Here is an 18,532-nt window from a genome sequence, read left to right on the forward strand (position 1 = left end):
AATGGAATCTGGACTTATATTTCCTAAAAAACCTGAAACCGTTTGGGCCTAAAGCCCAGAATTGTTGGACTGAGAACGAGAAGATCCTGTTTGGGCCAATGTTTGAGATAAGACGGAATCTGGACTCAGACTGCGGATTGATTATTGAGCTTTAATGATAAAATTGGACTTGAAACTAAATACTTGTATTTTCCTTATATATATATATATATATATATATATATATATATATATATATATATAAAAATCGGAGATATACTCCATATTTTCTATACATGTATAATAAAATTTGTAAGTACTAAACCCATTTTATTAGGACTAAAATAATAGTGACTCTACTCGGGAGAAATCTCGGGTGTGATATGAATGAAATGACACTTTTTGCGGAAACTTAAACATTTTTAAGCAAATATTTACAATAATCACACATTGAAGCTCGTAGGTCAACCGTATTCTACGGATCTTTAATACTAGGGTGCGTAAAACCTTCCTTAGGGGATCACCAGAACCCTTACCTTGAACTTTGGTCCAAAAAGGATTTTTCACTTGTTTGATAAACCCTTTTAAACTCGATTTTTCTAGTTTTCCTTTAATAAATTAGGTGGCGACTCTAAAATATTAAAATTCAATTAGAGCACCAACAACCTCCTAGTAGCTTTTATGCACCTGCATAAAAGTGAACCGTAACAGACCCTCGCAGGTACGGATCGGATCAATAGTCGAAGATTAGAATTAGGTCTGAAAACACGTGTTTCACTCTTTTTCCCTTAGCTTGGTTTTGTCCCGAAGTGAGTTTTCCAGCAAGGTTTTTAATGAGGCAACAATGTACAACGTGTTACTTACATATCAAAGGCCGGCTAAGTGCTGGGGACTGCCCAGCATCGACTATTTATGTTTTACTCCTCATAGTTCGGACACAAACACGAGGGGACTATCACACTCTTGACAAGTTCAAGCCAGCTCATCAAAGCTTCGTCAAAATTCGAAGTAGCTTAAGGGCTGAATAAATTTTGACATTTTCTGCTATAGGATCTGCTGTAAGGGCCAAACTATCAAAACGAAACGTGTCTGGATAGTTTATTTGCTACAGTAAAAAAGCCTAAAGGAGTCTTACATCAGTCGTTTGTATGAAACATATTAAAATAAGAAGATCACTTCGCATGAAATTCGTGTCAATTATACTCTTACATGAATATTTACTTAAACATCCTCGAACATCTAATCTTTGAAGCTCGAGGGCTACCCTCAACGGGGGATTGTCTTCACAAAATACACAAAACAATACAAAAGGCGCTAAAGTCATAATAAACTAAGCCTAATTAGCAAAAGACAATAGTCTGAGAAGGGTTAGAAGTAATTAAAGCTTCGACCCATATGCCCGAAGTGATTTGGGGACGTCCAAATTCATAAGCATAAAGTAAGGTCCTTACATGTCTTCAAAAGACAATCACCGGTAATGAAAGGCTCAATGTAAAATGAAACTAAGACACTCAAGTTCTTAAAATCGATTTGAGAATTCGTTAAGACAAAAACTATTTTAAGATCATCCCAGTCACGTTCAAGTCACATTCGGATGAAATAAAAGACCGATGTTATCCGACTCAAAGTCCGCACTTTTAAATCTAAGCAATAGAAGCAGGAAGAAAGTAACGACGAAATGAAGTCAAAATAAAGCTTTCATAAATACAAAAGGCCGAAGGTGACCTTGGTAAAGTTACACAAAAGTAAAAAGGGCTTTCTAAAAAGCCTATCTAGTCCTTCGGAGAGGAATCAGAATCTTCGGAGCCAGAACCCTTGGGATCATCTTCCGAGCTATCTCCAAGGAGCTCCTTCAGTGCACCATGCTCAATTAACCTCGCCTCCTCAATTTTAGCAGCAATATCATCAAGGCTAGCCTGAGCTTCTTCCAGAGTGAACCTCCGAGAATTCCATTTGATGTGCTCGACTTTTAGCACGGATCGAGCTGTGGCCACATCGACATCAGCATGGGCTTGATCCCGTTCTACCAAGGCTTGCTGAAGTTGGGCTGTCAATTCGGAGTTGCTTTGGCTCAGGGTCTCAAGGGCCTTAGTAGAAGTTTCAAGCTCGACCCTGAGCTCCTCGTTGGCCTTGGCCCGACTTTCTGCTTTCTCTTGAGCCACCCTTAGAATTTCTTGCTCGGAAACCTTTTCAGCTTCAACCCGGGCAAGTCTTTCCCGGTCTTTGGTGGCTTCGGTCTTGAGGGACTCAATCTCTTGCCTCATCCTGGCAATTATGGCTTCTCGCTCCTCGATCTGGTTGGCAGAGGCAGTGGCTTTTTGAAAAAGCTGAGCATGGTCCGCCTCAAGGGCTTGATTCTTCTCGGTAAGAAACTCGAGGTTTTTTTTTGCTTGGAGGCTTTCTTTTTTGGGCTCTTCGAGCTCGGCGCTAAGGACTAAAGGATTCCCGTTCTGCTGCAGTTGTTCCTCTTTCTGCTGTAAGAGAAGTTTGAACTTCTTGACTTTCTAGTCTTGGGCATCCAGCTGACCCCGCAGATCGTCCACATCCCTCATGGCCCGGATAAAACCCTCATTCACAAGTACGATGGACTGCAAGAGTAGAAAAGATAAAGTTAGCAGACTAAAAAAGAAAAAATACATGAAGCAAACAAAACTCTTGAAAAGATGGAACGCTTACCAGATTAGTAGCGTGTATGCTCTCATTAAAGAGGCATTTCCACGACACTCTTGCTATTTTTTCCTTGTCGGACTCCGACACAAGAGGTCGAAGGTAGCTGGCCACCGTGATAGGCCGCAGACAAAAAGCTAGTATCCTCAGGGACGGTGATTGTAGCCGACCTCGTCTTGCTCGGATCGGCGCTAGGAGTAGGAAAAACTTCCACAAGCTTCGACCTGGAACCATCAGGGTTTCTCTCGGGGGATCAGGAAGGCCTCCTCAGCCTTTGAGGAATGGCAAGGTGGCCAAACCCGGAGTCTTCCGCCATCACAGCCGGCGTAGATACAACCCCTTCTTCGGGGGACATCCCTTCGAAATCTGCCTACTTAAAGGAACGGGCAGGTGAGGGAGGTGGTTCGATTCGCTTGGCCCCCTTTTGGCCAGGGGCTCCTCTTTCGAAGATGAATCATCCTTAACGACAACAGTCTCCGCCTCGGTCATGATGACCCTTAATGGAGCAGGATATTAGAAAGCTTCGACGATGGGGACTGAAGGGCCCTCGGCGGTGTCAGGGGCAGAAGGTTCAGTCAAACCGGCCATGGCTCTCTTTTCCAAAACATTACCGGGAGAGGATTCCACCTCGGTGGTAAAAGTAGTAGTGGCACCGGTCCTGACTTCAGCAAGCACGATATCGTCAACTGGGAAGTCTTTCAAACCCCATATTTATGAGGGACTGCCTTCAGCCCTCGAACTTTTCTTTCTTTTAGGGCTTGGTGGACTTAGAAACTCTCATTTTCTTTTCTTGTCTTGACGGCACGACCCCGAAGTCCGACGGATCAAATGCCGAACCTGGCATGGTAGAAGCAGTTGTTGGTTCCGGCTTCAGGATTGATAAACCCTTCGGCAAACCTGAAAAAGGGCAGTGTCAAGTTAGAAGATGAAGAGAACAAAGGAAAAACGCAAATCGAGGTGGGGAAATGACACAAACAATGATTCTTAGCCATCCATCTCTTATCGGATAGCTCTTTCTAGGTACGCAACTGATGGGGATGTTGACTTATGATGCTCTCGACCCAGTCGAGGAAATTTTCTATCTCGTCCGGAACCTATCCAATAGGCAAATAAAGGAGAGTTAGATGTGAAATTGAAAGCATACAAAGAAGGTAAAAGGGTTCTACGATTCTTACGGTTATCATTCCATTGCTCGGGGAATGGCATATACCCCTCCGGAACAATCTCCTCGATTTTGACAGCAACAAAGTGCTCCAACCAACCTCGGTCTCTGTTCTCATCAACACTGGCTATAATGGGGTATTTTCCCCTCTTATTGAGCTTTACAACCCCGCCACGGAAGACCGCAAGCTATAAAGCTGGATCAAATGGTGCAGGGTGAAGGGCGCTTTGACGTTGTCCGCCAAATAGCGGAGGCAGGTTACAGTCCGCCAGACAGACGGACCAATTTGTGCAAGACACAAATTGTACGTCTTGCACATGTTAAGAATAACTTCGTCAATCGGAGGGTCGAGATTGAACGTGAAGGGATAGATATACACCTTCGAGTACCCTTCCTTAAAATCGGTGATATTCTCACCCTCTTCTATAATAACGATCTCAGAAGGCCGAGTTGCCCAGCTGCAGTCCTTGCAAACTCAGGCGAGGTCATTCTTCATGATCGAAGAAGGATATCATCGGACATTTCGCTGACTTCTTCGGGGGCGCTTCAACCACGAACTCAGCATCGTAATGAAAGTTCGAAGGCAAAATGTTGTGAGCCCAGGGTTCATAATATTTGGATTGGTCCCTAGGATCGGGGCTGGTGACGGCGTCAGTCGCCGGAGGAGGAGAAATGGCCGGTGAAGTGTTCCTGGATGATGATCTGGAATTTGTTGCCATTTTTGGTAAATTTTTGAAGATTTGAAGATCTGGATTAAGATTGGGATGAAGTTATGAAGATCTGGATGAAGATGTGAAGACTTGGTTGAAGGTTTGAAGGTTGTTGCAATCGACGGATGAAGATCTAAAGGAGGCAAGAACACACTTGGAAGATTCACAGAAGAATGAAGAGTAAATAATCAAGGGGTAAATAGTGAAAAATGAAGGGAAACAGACTTTTATAGAGGGAGAGTAATTATGGCGAAAATGCATCGACCAGAGAACCGAAGGGACGTCCAATCAGGAAGTTACACGTGTCCGAAGTCAGATAGACGTGATGTGAAAAAATGTTTGTTTTCCCGCCTATTTCGAAACTTACAAGAGAAGATACCGAGGTTATCATTCCACTTCCCATCACTCTAATAGACTTTGATCCGAGAAGTTATGCATATAGTACATACAAATTATACATATTATACATTCGCCAACTACTATTAGTTTAAGTGATTGATGAGCTACTATTTGGTTTAAACTTCTATAATTCTATAATATCTGACTTAAGACAATAGTGTCTCTATACATATATTTAAATATATACACAGGGGCAGAGCTAGCCCTTCGGGCAGGGGTTCGGCCGAACCAGTAGCTTTTGTCCGAACCATATTTTGTATTAAATTTTTTATCAAATATGTACAAATTATTAATTAAGAAATCCAGTAACTTTAAAGAATTGAAACCCCGAACCCACAAGTTTCGAATTTTGACTTCGCCTCTGTTATACATGTCCTATGTTTTCCATGAAGGGGCGGATGCAATTATATAGCTGCGGATTCTAGTACTTTAGATGCATATGGTAAATTTATGCATGAAAATCTATTAAAACTGCAAGAAATAATAGGTCTGAACCCATAATTAAAAATGGAATGTATACGGCACTAAATATGTGAGAAGGGAGCTGACCAGGAATTAAGATGTTGGCTGCTTCGTTGAAGGAATAAAGAACAGCGTTTTTAACGAACTTTGCACTAAAATAAACCATCTTAGCACGACCTTCATCATCCGACATGTACTGACTGAGCTTCTGTAGGCCGTTAACTCTAATGACGTCGTCTATCTTTCTTATGGCGACCGTGCTGTAACGATAGGAAATTTCACATACCTTCTGAACCGTTTCTTTGCCATAACTAATGAAGTTAGAAAACTGTGAAGTACTATATTCCCATTTTTCCTTCATCCTCTAGCACAGAAGCCTTTCTTGGAAACTTGCAACATTTTTTTTTTGCTAACTATGCACTTTATTAATTCCCAAGTAGAAACATTACAAAACTGAGTAAGCCCAACCACAGGCTGCTTTCGCTATTTACAACCTCATCTCTAATCCTATCTAGCTAATCTTTACAGGGAACAGATGCCCCACTAAACTTGCAATCAGTTATTACTTAGGCACGATACCAAACTATTTCTAAACTTGACGGCTAAATTTATTATAGTCCTAATTACCTATTGAATTTTGGCATTTGGCTATGTGATAGCCCTTGAACCATACCAAACAAATTAGATATTTTGTCGAGTTTTCAATTTTTTTTTTAATTTTCTTTTCACATAAAGTAAAATACATGCATTGGATTTGTAGGATCTAACACTACTAGAAACACAGTTTTTTCCTACCGACATTCAGTGGGAAATTTGTGCTACAAAAGATGATTTTCCCACCTCATTCCCGCCGAAATAGCTCACTGGGAAAATGCATGGTGGGAGACAGATTTCCATTGAAACGCTGGGATATTTTTTAATTTTTCTATGTGAGAACACTACTATTTTTATTTTTCCCTCCGATATTCAGTGAAAAATAACCACTGATCATTTTTCAGTGGAAAAATAGAGATTTTCTAGTAGCGTAAGAACACAATTCCTCATATGACCATAAATGCGGAGTAAGAATCGAACAAATTAATTAACTTATTATCTCTTCAAATATTTATAAGTAAGAAATTTCAAAATAAAATGTGATGGTTATTCACTTTCATAAATTAAATAACAGTCTCACATTTATATGTGTTTTCAAACTTACCTAAAAAGATTGACTGGGAGTCCAGGATTCTACTTTAAACCAAATAAAAAATATTTTAGCCCAAATAATAGATTCCGTTTTTACATACTGTATTAATTATGCAGAAATTAGTTATTTAAGACTTAGTTATTCATGTTAGTTGTTCTATCTCTACTCTATATGAAATGACACAGAGAATCTCTCTTATGCTAAATTCTATGTGAACGTTTTTTTTTTTTTTTTTTTTTTTCCAATTTGTGTAACCAAACACTATACATGAATAACTCTTTTCTAACCGGCAACTAACAACCCCTAGAGGTCATACTACAGTATTCATATCTTCACATTTGGGCTATCCACGGCAAGAAAAAATATATTTGGCAACAAATTTTTTTTGTTACAATAGATTGATTATTGTTGCAAAAGGTACTTTTAGCAGCAAAAAAAAAAATATTTTGTTGCATGAACTTTTCCCAACGGCTGTTATTGCAACAACGTGCAACAACTTTTTTTTTTTGTTGCCAAAAGTACTTTTTGCAACAATAATAAATATTATGACAACAAAATTAAATTCTTTGGCAACAAAAAAATCATTTGCTAACAATAAAACTAAGTTGTTGCCAAATATAAAACTTTTTGTTGCGATTTCTATACTTTCTTGTAGTGATCGTATCAGTTAGCATAACTAGTCCCATGAAATAGCAGTAAAGGAAAGAACTATAAATCACAGGCCTCCAAATTTTTTGAATCTGACTCCACAAAAGAGCAATGATCAAGCAAACAATCCTAACCGAAGACTTTGTAGGCTTTTCCACTGCACAAACATGATGGATTTCAAAATCATGCAAACTAAAGCTCCAAATACCAGTTTTTCCTTCAGTTCTCTAATTATCGGATCCTGAGAGAATCAATAGTGCTCCAGTAGCTTTTGTGGTCAATGTGTTACGTAGAGGCAAAAGTAATCCTTCCTCTGCCCGAATTATGTGATATAGTTTGATTTTAAGAGTCAAATTTCATTACTTTGATTGTAAATTTGGACATACAATACATACACCCTTAATTTCAAAATAAGTGTTGTTTTTAGCTTGTGCACACCCGTTAAGAAAAATTTCTAGTTCTTTAGTAATTTCTTGATTATGTAAAACTCGCTCTATTTAAATAAATGTAAAATTGAAGGAACATTGTTAAAGTCTTCTTGATTATGTAAAACACCACTTATTTTGAAACAAAATGAAAAGGTAAAAACATCACTTGTTTTGAAATGAATGGAGTATCTAGAAACTAATAAAAAGTAGTATCAATCACAATGATTAACAATGAAAAACATTTAAAGAGCATAAAAATAAATCACCGTAAAAAAAAATTCTTATTTGACTCTCAAATTTAAAGATAAACTGAATAAATGTCTATTAGTATATCAAGAATAAAATCAATTTATCTCCTCAATTTCTTCTTCTTTTTTTTTTTTTTTTTTTTTGCACTCATTCAAATCAAATTTCTATTCAATTCTTCTGTTCTTTACATCACCAAAACCTAATTGAAATCATAAACCAACAACAGAAAAATCAGTAAACCCTAATTCATTTCAAGAGCTAGTAAATTTGGTAACCGCCTTAGTACCCTCAGAAACAGCATGCTTAGCCAATTCACCAGGAAGTACAAGTTTCACAGCAGTTTGAATCTCCCTTGAAGTAATAGTAGGCTTCTTATTATACCTATCCAATCTAAGAAGATTCGGGAGCAAGCTTCTCCCATATATCATTATTAAAATTCTTCATAATACCCATAGCCTTGCTTGATATCCCTATATCTGGATGGACTTGCTTCAACACCTTGAATATGTATATCTTGTATGTTTCAACCGATTTCTTTGTCCTCTTCTTTTTCTTGTCTCCTGCAGCAGGGGGGCCAGAATCCTTGGGTAGCTTTTTTCCGCATTCAGAAAGACACAACTTCGTCACTTGAAGCTATGAAACAATGCTAAACAAGGGTTATCACTTGAAATGAAAGAAAACAAAGTAGTAACCTAAATCTAATTACAACCATATTCATACCCAGGCATCTGTAAACTTCAGTTCCTATAATTCGAATTACAAAGAAACCAAAACAAAGAGGTAACCTGGAACTTACAAGAATATTCAAACTCAAAGAGTCATGATACTACAGTTCAAATTACTGTCGCAAAGACATCAGAGTTTGTTTTCATAGTTAGATCTAATTACCAGCATATTCAAACTCATAATGTTCAAATTACTGTCGCCGAGGCATCTATACAGTTTGCTTCCCATCATGCGAGTTTCAAAGGAAACAAAACAAAACGGTAACTTTACTTAATCATGAGCATACACTGCCAACAATCCAGTAGTACTAACATATATGAGTGCGCAGATACATACTAGAATCATTTAAAGAATCATTTAAACTTTCTTCCATTGTCGGTGATCAGGAACCAGCAGATTGTCAAGATAACTGGTGCCCATAAATTCCACCATCATGAAGATTGTGTTGGATGTGCAAATGAATTCAGTTCTCTGCTTTCCAGCATCTCTGCCTCATTCAGAGCAACATTACCAGTGGTTTTCGTACTTGAATTGCCAATAATTTCCTTGATACATGACCTGCCTTGATTCTCTCGAGACTCGATTTCTATTTCACGAACTGTTTCAGAGTAAATTTTGATAACTGCCCTTCCACCTGCACATAAAAATAGAGCTTATTACAGTATCCAAATCTCTGCTTCTGTTTTCACCTAAATTTATTATTACATTTCTCCATAGTTTCTGTCTGAGTAATTCGAAATGATTCGTTCCTTTAACTTTTATACTCGAACGATGTAATAAATTTTACATAATCTATGTGTTTTTACATGTTACAACATAGTATCAGTTACCATTATTTGACCTCTGTTGAAAGCTACCAATCCAAGTTAGCTATCAAACGCTACTGTTAGTTTTTCATACTGACTTTGCTAGTTAACTTTGTTAACTTTCATAGTCCTGCATTCAGATATGTAGTTGTCTAGCCAAAAAACACATCTACCTCAATTATGAATTATAATAAATGGATTTAAGGAAGCTTACATGCGTGTCCTGGCGATTAACGAACCTGGAACAAAAATCACGGCAAAGCAGGTACCAAGACAAGTTGACTTACATAACATCATTTTAACATCATTTTAAAGCTAATATTCAGATAATCACTTGTGTTAGGGGCGGATGTATAATATAATACAATTTCAGCCATTGCATGCTTTGGCTCAGATCATGCACATGCTAAGAAATCTAACAAATACGTACAAGTTTAAATTTCAAACTCAATAACTCAAATGGTTAGTAGGTTTCCCGAACACACAAAGTTCAAATTTGAATCCTGCCCCGACTTGTGATTCGCAACAGTATTTTTAAAAAGGGGAAAAGGAAAGAACACGAAAGTAAAAAACAAAACAGTTTTACAAAGTGTGAATATAAGAAGGGAGCTGACCAGGAATTAAGATGTTGGCTGCTTCCTTGAAGGCATAAATGGAAGCATTTTTTATGAACTTTGCACTGAAATAAACAATCTTAGCACGACCTTCATCATCCGGCATGCACTTACTCAGTTTCTGGAGGCCTTTAACTCTAACGATGTTGTCCATTTTTCTGACGGCAACCACGCTGTAACCGTAGCAAATTTTACATAGCTTCTTCACCGTTTCTTTGCCGAAATTCATGAAGCCCCAAATTCCCATTGTTGCCTCTTGCTTACCGGTCGAAGCCATAGTGCATCTGACGGGTTTAGCACAATCCAGTAGCTTTGATTCAAATTCTGTATTTGTGTCAAAAACAAATTCACTTAACATGTACAATAAACTTTCTCCAAAACCAATAAGTTTTTTTCTTTTTTTGAAAATTCAGAACTCATAAACTCAAAATCTTAGCTCCATTTCTGGTTGCTTACCTCAAAAACTAGAAAACGGTACAGCACTGGGAAATAGTGGAAAGGAGAGAGCGGAATGTGAAGTACCAGATTCCCATTTTTCCTTCATCCTCTAGCACTGAACCGTTTCTTGAAAGATTGCAACATCAGTTGTTACTCGGGCACAATACCAAGCTATTTCTAAACGTAAAGCCTAAATATTTTATAGTCCTAGTGACCTATTGAATTTGGTAGCCTTTAACCATATCTAAGAAATAGATTTGTTTTGATTTTAATCGATATTTTTCACTTCTTTCCACATAAAATAAATTCATTCATTCAATCTGTAGTAGCTGAAGACATAACTTTTCATATATCGATATATGTTAAGCAAGAATCGAACAAAGTGATTAGCCTATTATAGGTGAGGATCACCTCCAGTACAATTAGCTCCAGTTTGTTCAATAGAGTTGTTCATGACTGCCACATGCTTAAAAGAATTTTACAAGGCGGACATCTTTCTTTACATGCGGGTATATATTAGATGAATAAGAAGATTTAGTGTCAGCGTCAGCGTTCAAAGAAAGATCTTGGCCTTTTAAAATTCTTTAAGCGTGTAGCATCAGTCACCCAAAACTCCATTAATAGATACTGGAGCTAATTGTACTGGAGATGATCCTCGCCCGCCTATTACTATCTATTAAAACATTCATATATGAGAAATTTCATGCTGAGACGTTACAATTTTTCACCTTCGTAGATTAAACAATAATCTTACATCTATATATACATTTTTCAATTTATACTATAATTTCATTTATTAATAGATATCATTCATAAATAACTTCAATACAGAAGAACAGAAAACTCGACCAAGAAAAACGCCATAAATATGTTTATACAACTATTTTATGGCTAAAACAATATATAAAGTATCTAAATAAGATATTTAAGGCAGTAAAATAAAGTCAACTTGATTTGACTTTTTTTAAATAACCAGACCAAATATTATCAGCTTTTAAAATTGAAAACCAATTTTGATTGTTATATTTTTCCAAAATAGTCATATCCTGGACGCTGACGTGGCAAAGAGGGACACACTCCCACTTAGGAGTGGGGGAGTAAAGAAAATAAAAACTCAGCTTCTAGGTGGGGTACATTCCAACTATTAATTGCCACATTGTATAGGCAACAATTTATGATTCCAATTGTTTATATATTCTTGCTTCTACTTAAAATATAAAGCATATTTTACCCCATTTTTATATTTCATTCGGTTCTTCTTTAGATGCAATGTGAACTTATTCTCACTGTGTCTATATATATATATTTTTGGGGCCCAATCTGTAAAAGAAAAAACAAATAGCAAACGCTATACAACTCATTACTTTAGGCAAATCCATTACAATAAGTAGCCAAACTAATAGAGTTCCAACCAGGGGCGGATCTAGGGGTTATTCAGGGTGTTCACCCGAACACCCTCGGTAAAAAATTGCACGGTATATATAAGGTAGTTTTCTTATTTTTTATGTGCATATATAGATTTTGAACACCGTACAAATAAGACTAGAGGCTGGCTCAATGGTTTAAGGGGTTCATAATTTATCTTGAGGTTCCAAATTCAAATCCCAAGCACTACATTTTTATTTTTCGAACACCCTTAACAAAAATTCTGGATCCGTCACTGGTTCCAACTGAACATCTTCTTGTACTTTTTCGTAGATGTAATGACTAAAGTATTTGTTTTGCCTTTCTATTTCTTCTTTCTAAGTCAAATTTGTAAAAAGCTGGACTGAAATTGCATTATTCTGCACCCAAGGGTGTGCCCTAGTGCTCAGTGGTGGATACAGGATTTTTTTTGCTGTAGTGCTTAAAGTTTGAACTGGAAACCTTATTGTGAATTTTGAACCACCTAAACCACTAAACCAATCCTCCTTTTGTGTTCAGGGTATTTAGAATATATATGTTTGACATAAAAATACAAAAATAACTTATATATATAGTGTAATTTTTTATCGAGGGTGTTCGGAACACCCTCGTGCTCTACATCCGCCCCTATTAGTGATCAATAAAGTGGGTCAAGATTATGAAGTCCCATGTTCAAATCTCTATAGAGAAAAAAAAACACTTAGGTGACTTACCATTTGCCCTAGCCTTGTCCACAAAGCTACCTGCCAGTTCGTGGTCACGTGAAATTAGTTTTGGTGTGCACAAGGTGGCCCGAACAATATAATTATAAAAAATAAAAATTCCAGTATTCTTAACTAAACAAAAATATTTCCCAAATAATAGAGTTCCGTTTTCACAAATTTAGCTCCAAAAGAAAATCAAAAAGTAACGAATTTAGAAAAATAAAAAATATATTTTATTCTTCAAAATACCACGTGAAAAAAAAGGGACAAATACTGAGTCTTTTGTGACTCGGACCCACAAACTTAACACAAACTCAAAAGGTTAGAGGTAGAGGGCGTTTACCATCGATCTTTATGCAGATCAAGACTATCAAAGAGGCACTTCAAAAAAATAAAAAAAAAAAAAAAAAAAAAAAGGGAACTCACCAGTTGGTTTGAAAAGAGGCTCATTTCTCGGCGAAAAATTAACTGAAGATGAAGACGAATTCGGAGCAGAAACAGAGATTCTTCGTATTTGAGGCGAATGAGAAAAACTTTCAGTAGATGAAATTTGCTGATAAAATTGTTGAGTTTCCAGTGGATAATATTTTTTGGCCATAAATACAATGAATCCACTAAGACTTTTCTTAATCTGACAAACAGAAATTTTGTTCAAAATATCAAGTGAACCTTCTTCTCCAATTGCTAAAAGTAGTCTTCGTACATTATGATCTGGTGAATTTTGTCTCTGATTTTTGCATATTTGCTTTAGCTTTAGTTCTACTGAAAATGGAAGTTTAATTACTTCTTCTTTTTCAACTTCTTCATTGTTGTAAGAGTAAAAATATCTCATTTTTTGATTTCTGTTTTTACATAAAACTGGGATTTTCATAGAGAAATTGAGGATTTATTGAAGTTGGTTTGAATTTGTGCCAGTGTGCTCATGAGTGGGAAACTTTAAGTGCTCCTCGGAAAATACAATACTTCAATTTATCTGTCACAATTTAAAGAGTGTCAAGTACTCTTCCTGTTACTCATTTTACTTGCCAACTATATTAAAAATAAAAGATAATGGATCAGAACTCTACTAAATTATTATATTACTATTATACTTATTAATTATATTAAAAATAAATTTTTTACTTTACTTATTTATTTTTAAATTATTTTTCAAGTCTATTGATACTATACACCAATTAATATGGATATTATGGTAAAATATATATTTCATTTGTTAATTTCTTAGGAGCTTGTAAAGTCAAAAATGAAGAGAGGGAGTACATTTTTATCAATTTCATACGTCAATTATGTCTTATTTATATTACACTCTCAACTATAACTTTCAAGTGTTAAAAACTCCTTTGTCCCTTATGTGCTAGGTGTGTGTTCAATCTCCCAAAAAAAAAAAACATTAAATAAAATGTCAAGTATACGATACGTGCTATTGAATATGTATGTTTTTTCAAATTTCTTTTAGATTATTAATGATTTTATTTAAAATATAAATTCTAATTAAATAAGTAAAACTAAAAAAACAAAGTTAAAAGTAAAGAAATCAAAAATAAAAAAGGAAAAATAAAAAAAGGTAAAGAGGAAAACATAAGGGATGCCATTTTGTCACATTTGTTAGGAGGTCCCATGGCTTTAGAGAAATTGAAGCAAATCAGTTCTCATTTGATTTGTTTCACTGTGATTTTAGTCTACAATCTTTGATTTCATCTGTCTTGGGGTTGAAATAGAAAGACAAATTTTCAAATGCAAACCTACCCAAAAAAAGTCAGATGTAGAGAAAGTGAAGAAGTCGAGGAAGAAAACCTCATTTATAGTAAGAAAAAGAACTAAAAGAAATAACAAAACAAAAAAAACTGTTTTTCTGACTTAATTAATCATTATAAAAGCTACATATATTTATTTTTTTCGCCCTCACTCGCTTCTAAGGAGGTGATAAGACACCACTTTGCGATCTGCAACGCCAGGGAGTTTTAGCACTTAAGGGCTCGTTTGGTTGGAAACAGTTTATTCCGGGATAAGTTATTTCGGGATTAGTTATTCCACTCTCAAGGTGGGATAAAAAAACACTCTAATCCCGGGATAACTAATCCCGAGATTAGTTATCCCGAGTTTTTTTTCCAACCAAACATGGGATAAGGCGGTACTAATTTTTATCTCAGGACTATTTTTTTCTATCCATCATACCAAACGAGCCCTAAGAGTTATAGTTCGAATGGGTAATGTAAAAATGACATAGTTTAAGTACGAAACCAAAAAAAAGCGTGATAGTCTCGGGGGTTTGACCCATTATTTTCATTTTTTACTTGTCAGTTTAATATATCAAAAGAAAAATAATTTTTTTGTATTTTACCCTTAACCTTAACTACTCATTCTCTAAATATTTTAACAAGACTTTTTGAAATGCTAATAAAGAGATAATGGTCAAAAGCACACCTGAATTATCACTTTTTTGTGAATTTCACAAGTCAACTATTCGGTGTTCCCTCTACCTACTTAAACTATCATTATCTAAGTATTAAAACACACCTAGATGAAATATTGATGGTGCATCTGGTACATGCTCCTTATTTCTTAAAAAGGGTGCTATGTGCCACTCCACGTGAAAACAAATTTCCACCTATGCAAAAATTAAAAAAAAAAAAAAAAGAATTAGAAATAAGTTTAAAACTTAAGGGGGTTAATAATTTTTTTGTTAATAAAAATCTGATGGTCATTGATAACGTCCAAATCAACTCCTCGAAGAGAAAGTTTACACAGTCGTCGCAATATAATTTATCCAACTATGAGTCATGGTCGAATCTCACAGAGAACAATATAAAGGCGATTAAGAAAGTAAAGGATTTATCACTAACTAAGCTAAGCCAAACACTTTTTCAATATTTTGTTTTTTGTTTATTTAAAAACTAACAAAGATAAACTAACCCAGAGAGCAAGTAAATTGATCAATGGTCATAAGCATGGATACAAGGGAAATTACTCTCAAGTAATGATCCAATGTATTTTATGATTTTACAACTGAGAGCGAATTTATGTTAATAGATAATAGTTTCTAAAACTTGTTGAAAGTCTTCCAACCAAATCAATGAATTTCACTCTAAACTTTTCCAAGCTTTAGAGTGTGATATTAAGCACTACCAATTGAATCTCAAGTTAACTTTCCTATTCCTAGCTCGAATTATTAGATGAGGTTTAAAGCCCCAAATCCTTATTAGTTAATCTTTTTCAACCTCAATTTTGCTTTTCCCGGCTCAAATCGAAGTAAATGGGTGAATCCTAGGGTTAGCTAATCCCTTAAGAAACATTAAGGAACAAGATTAATTAAATAAACTAAAACCCACTTCATTAGAAATAAAAATCATTCAATACATAAGTATAACAAGAGTTCTAATCCAAACTTTAACAATGTATGTTTCTATAAACAAGTTTCAAGTGATGGAATAAAATGCTACACCTTAGATAGTCAATACATAGCAAGGAAAAGAATAAATGAGTAAAGCATTAAGAAATTCTCATCAAAGTCTTCAAATCTTCATTCCCCACGTGTGAGTGTAAGAACCCTAGCTCTCCAAGACCCATATGAATGGTCAAAGATGAGAATAATGTCTCCAAGTCTTGTTTTTATAGTTCCCCCTTTTTCCAAGTCCAAAAATAATAAAATAAGCCCCAAATTCAGATTTTGCTGATCTGGCCAATTTTGCATTTTTAGTCACTTTTCTCATTTCTTCATTTGGTCTCTTTTAGACTTGTTTTTCACTTGCTTTCTTCCAAAGCTCTTCTCAACCATATAAACCTATAAAATTGAAGCAAACCATAGTAAATGCACGCTTTTTTCAATCCAAGATAACAAAAATCCCAGCATAAAGAAGATATAAGTTGGTAAAAATACCAACTTATCAAATCCTCAAACTTAAACCTTTGCTTGTCCTCAAGCGAATCAAAGCATACAATTTCCTTCAAAGGACTCAATTTAAAAGTGCACCAACATCATATCAAGTCAAAAAGTCTACTTTAAACACAAACACATAACTTTGATTGCTACCAACAATTAATCCAAAACATATGAATCACCAAAAACTTCTCAAGAATTTCATTTCATTTCATTTCAAGTGTCTAACACCAAGTTAATCAATGTAGCCCTCAAGTCATGACACTAAAGCTTCAAAATTTGCCTCATTATCGCAAAACAACTTTCTTTTGGTCATCCCTATCAATTGAAATGTGAAACAAATTCACAACTCAAATTCTCATGTGCCCTCACAATCAAGAGAGGATCCCAACTCATAAAATGCAATTTTAAACACAAATGAGATATCAAATGGAAAGAATTAACCCTCTCACAAAGATGTTCAAATGCACACAAGTAGTACTATAGGCTTGCCCTTCATGTATTTCTCCACTAATGTAGACACACTTGGTTCAAAATCAATTAGGACTTAAAGGGTTGTAATGTAGGCTTTTGGTTAAGGTAGGGCACAATTTGGGTAAGAGTGGCTCAAAACCTCCCTAAGCACTATAATTTTCAACAATCATAACACACTTTCTTTAATACTTTTCCACCCATTTCTTCAACTTTTCATTTCACCAACTAGCCTTCCCTTTATTCACAACTGTTTATTATTCCTTGCTTATGTTTTGTTTTGATTATGTGCAGTGAGGACACTGCAATGTTTGTAGTTGGAGGTGACATGTGGTAGCACATTATATTTTGGTTATGCATAAATTGTGCCTTGTCGGGCTTTTGTCTTATATATGGATATTGTGTGCCCTTGTCGGATTTGTTTTGTGACTGTTGGTGTGTCTGTGGATAGACGTTATTGCAAATGGAACTTGCTCAAATTTTTGAAGATCTTGTGTTTGTTGGCATGTTGCGGATTAGTCACTTTTTTTTTTCTTAGCTTCTTTAATTAGTCTGGTAGTTTAGGTGTAGGTGCTCCTTTGAGGAAAAATATGGAATCTTGGCTTGTTTGGTACTAATTGAGTTAGTCTCTTGCATGTAAAATGTTGAAATGCAAATACCCCTCCAAATTTTTGTGAAAGTTAAAAAGCAAGATGCATAGGAAAGAATGACCTTTGTGACAACTTTTTGGCTCATTTGGTGACTCTTTACCTACTAGTTGGGTTTACTTTGGATTATGAGATATTGCTCTAGTTGTTCTTGCTTAGGAAGTGAAATTGCTCCATCTTGACTAGTTTATATGCCATGTGTAGTGAGTGTTTGTTGAATAATTCTTGTGCTTACTTTTATCGGCTAGAACTTGCCGGTTAGTCTTTCAATGCTAATTTTGATTATGTTGGTTGGAGAGATGACCTTGGGCTATCTTTGTGATTTTGAAAAGCCTCTTTAGCCTTTCTAGCCTTCCATTACATAAATAATATCACTAGTAACCCCATTTGAGCCTATGACCTTTTCTTTGATTGCCACATTACAAGCCTTTACCTTTCTTGATGAAATTCTCTCTTTTGAACCTTTCCCTCCTTGAACGTTAAATTCTAAATTTGAGGCCAAAAGCCTAAGTTGGGGGTGTTAGTGTTCCTTGAGAAGTGGTGAAGATTGATGTTGTGGAAAGGTTAAAAGAAATGAAGAAAATTTGAAAAATACAAAAAGGTTGCAAACTTTTTGTGCAAAAAAATATATCTTTGTGAAAAAAGAATTGAAAAAAAAATTAGAAATCTAGAAAATGGTTACACAAAAAGAAGTAGGAATAATTGGGGACACTAGTATGCAAAGGAAGGAGTGATATTTTGAAATGAAGAGGAAAGTGGACAAAAGGTATTGTGTAGTGTTCAAGGAGGGCATAATCACTTGTATCCCAAATACTTATCCTACCCTTCCCTAAGCCTACATTACAAGCTTAAAAGGTCCCTATGTGATCTCCAACCGAATGTTCTTGAGTTAGTGATGATTGAAAATAAGGGCAAGCTTATGGTGTGATATTTATTAGCACTAGAATTTCTTTGT

General features: G+C 35.7%; 1 pseudogene; it reads right to left on the minus strand.

Moving 5' to 3' along the window:
• Positions 1 to 8,141: 8,141 nt before the first annotated feature.
• LOC132032036 (histone H2B.3-like) lies at positions 8,142 to 8,844 on the minus strand (annotated as a pseudogene).
• Positions 8,845 to 18,532: the final 9,688 nt, after the last annotated feature.

Source organism: Lycium ferocissimum, chromosome 9 (genome assembly GCF_029784015.1).
Source record: "Lycium ferocissimum isolate CSIRO_LF1 chromosome 9, AGI_CSIRO_Lferr_CH_V1, whole genome shotgun sequence".
Classification (NCBI taxonomy): domain Eukaryota; kingdom Viridiplantae; phylum Streptophyta; class Magnoliopsida; order Solanales; family Solanaceae; genus Lycium; species Lycium ferocissimum.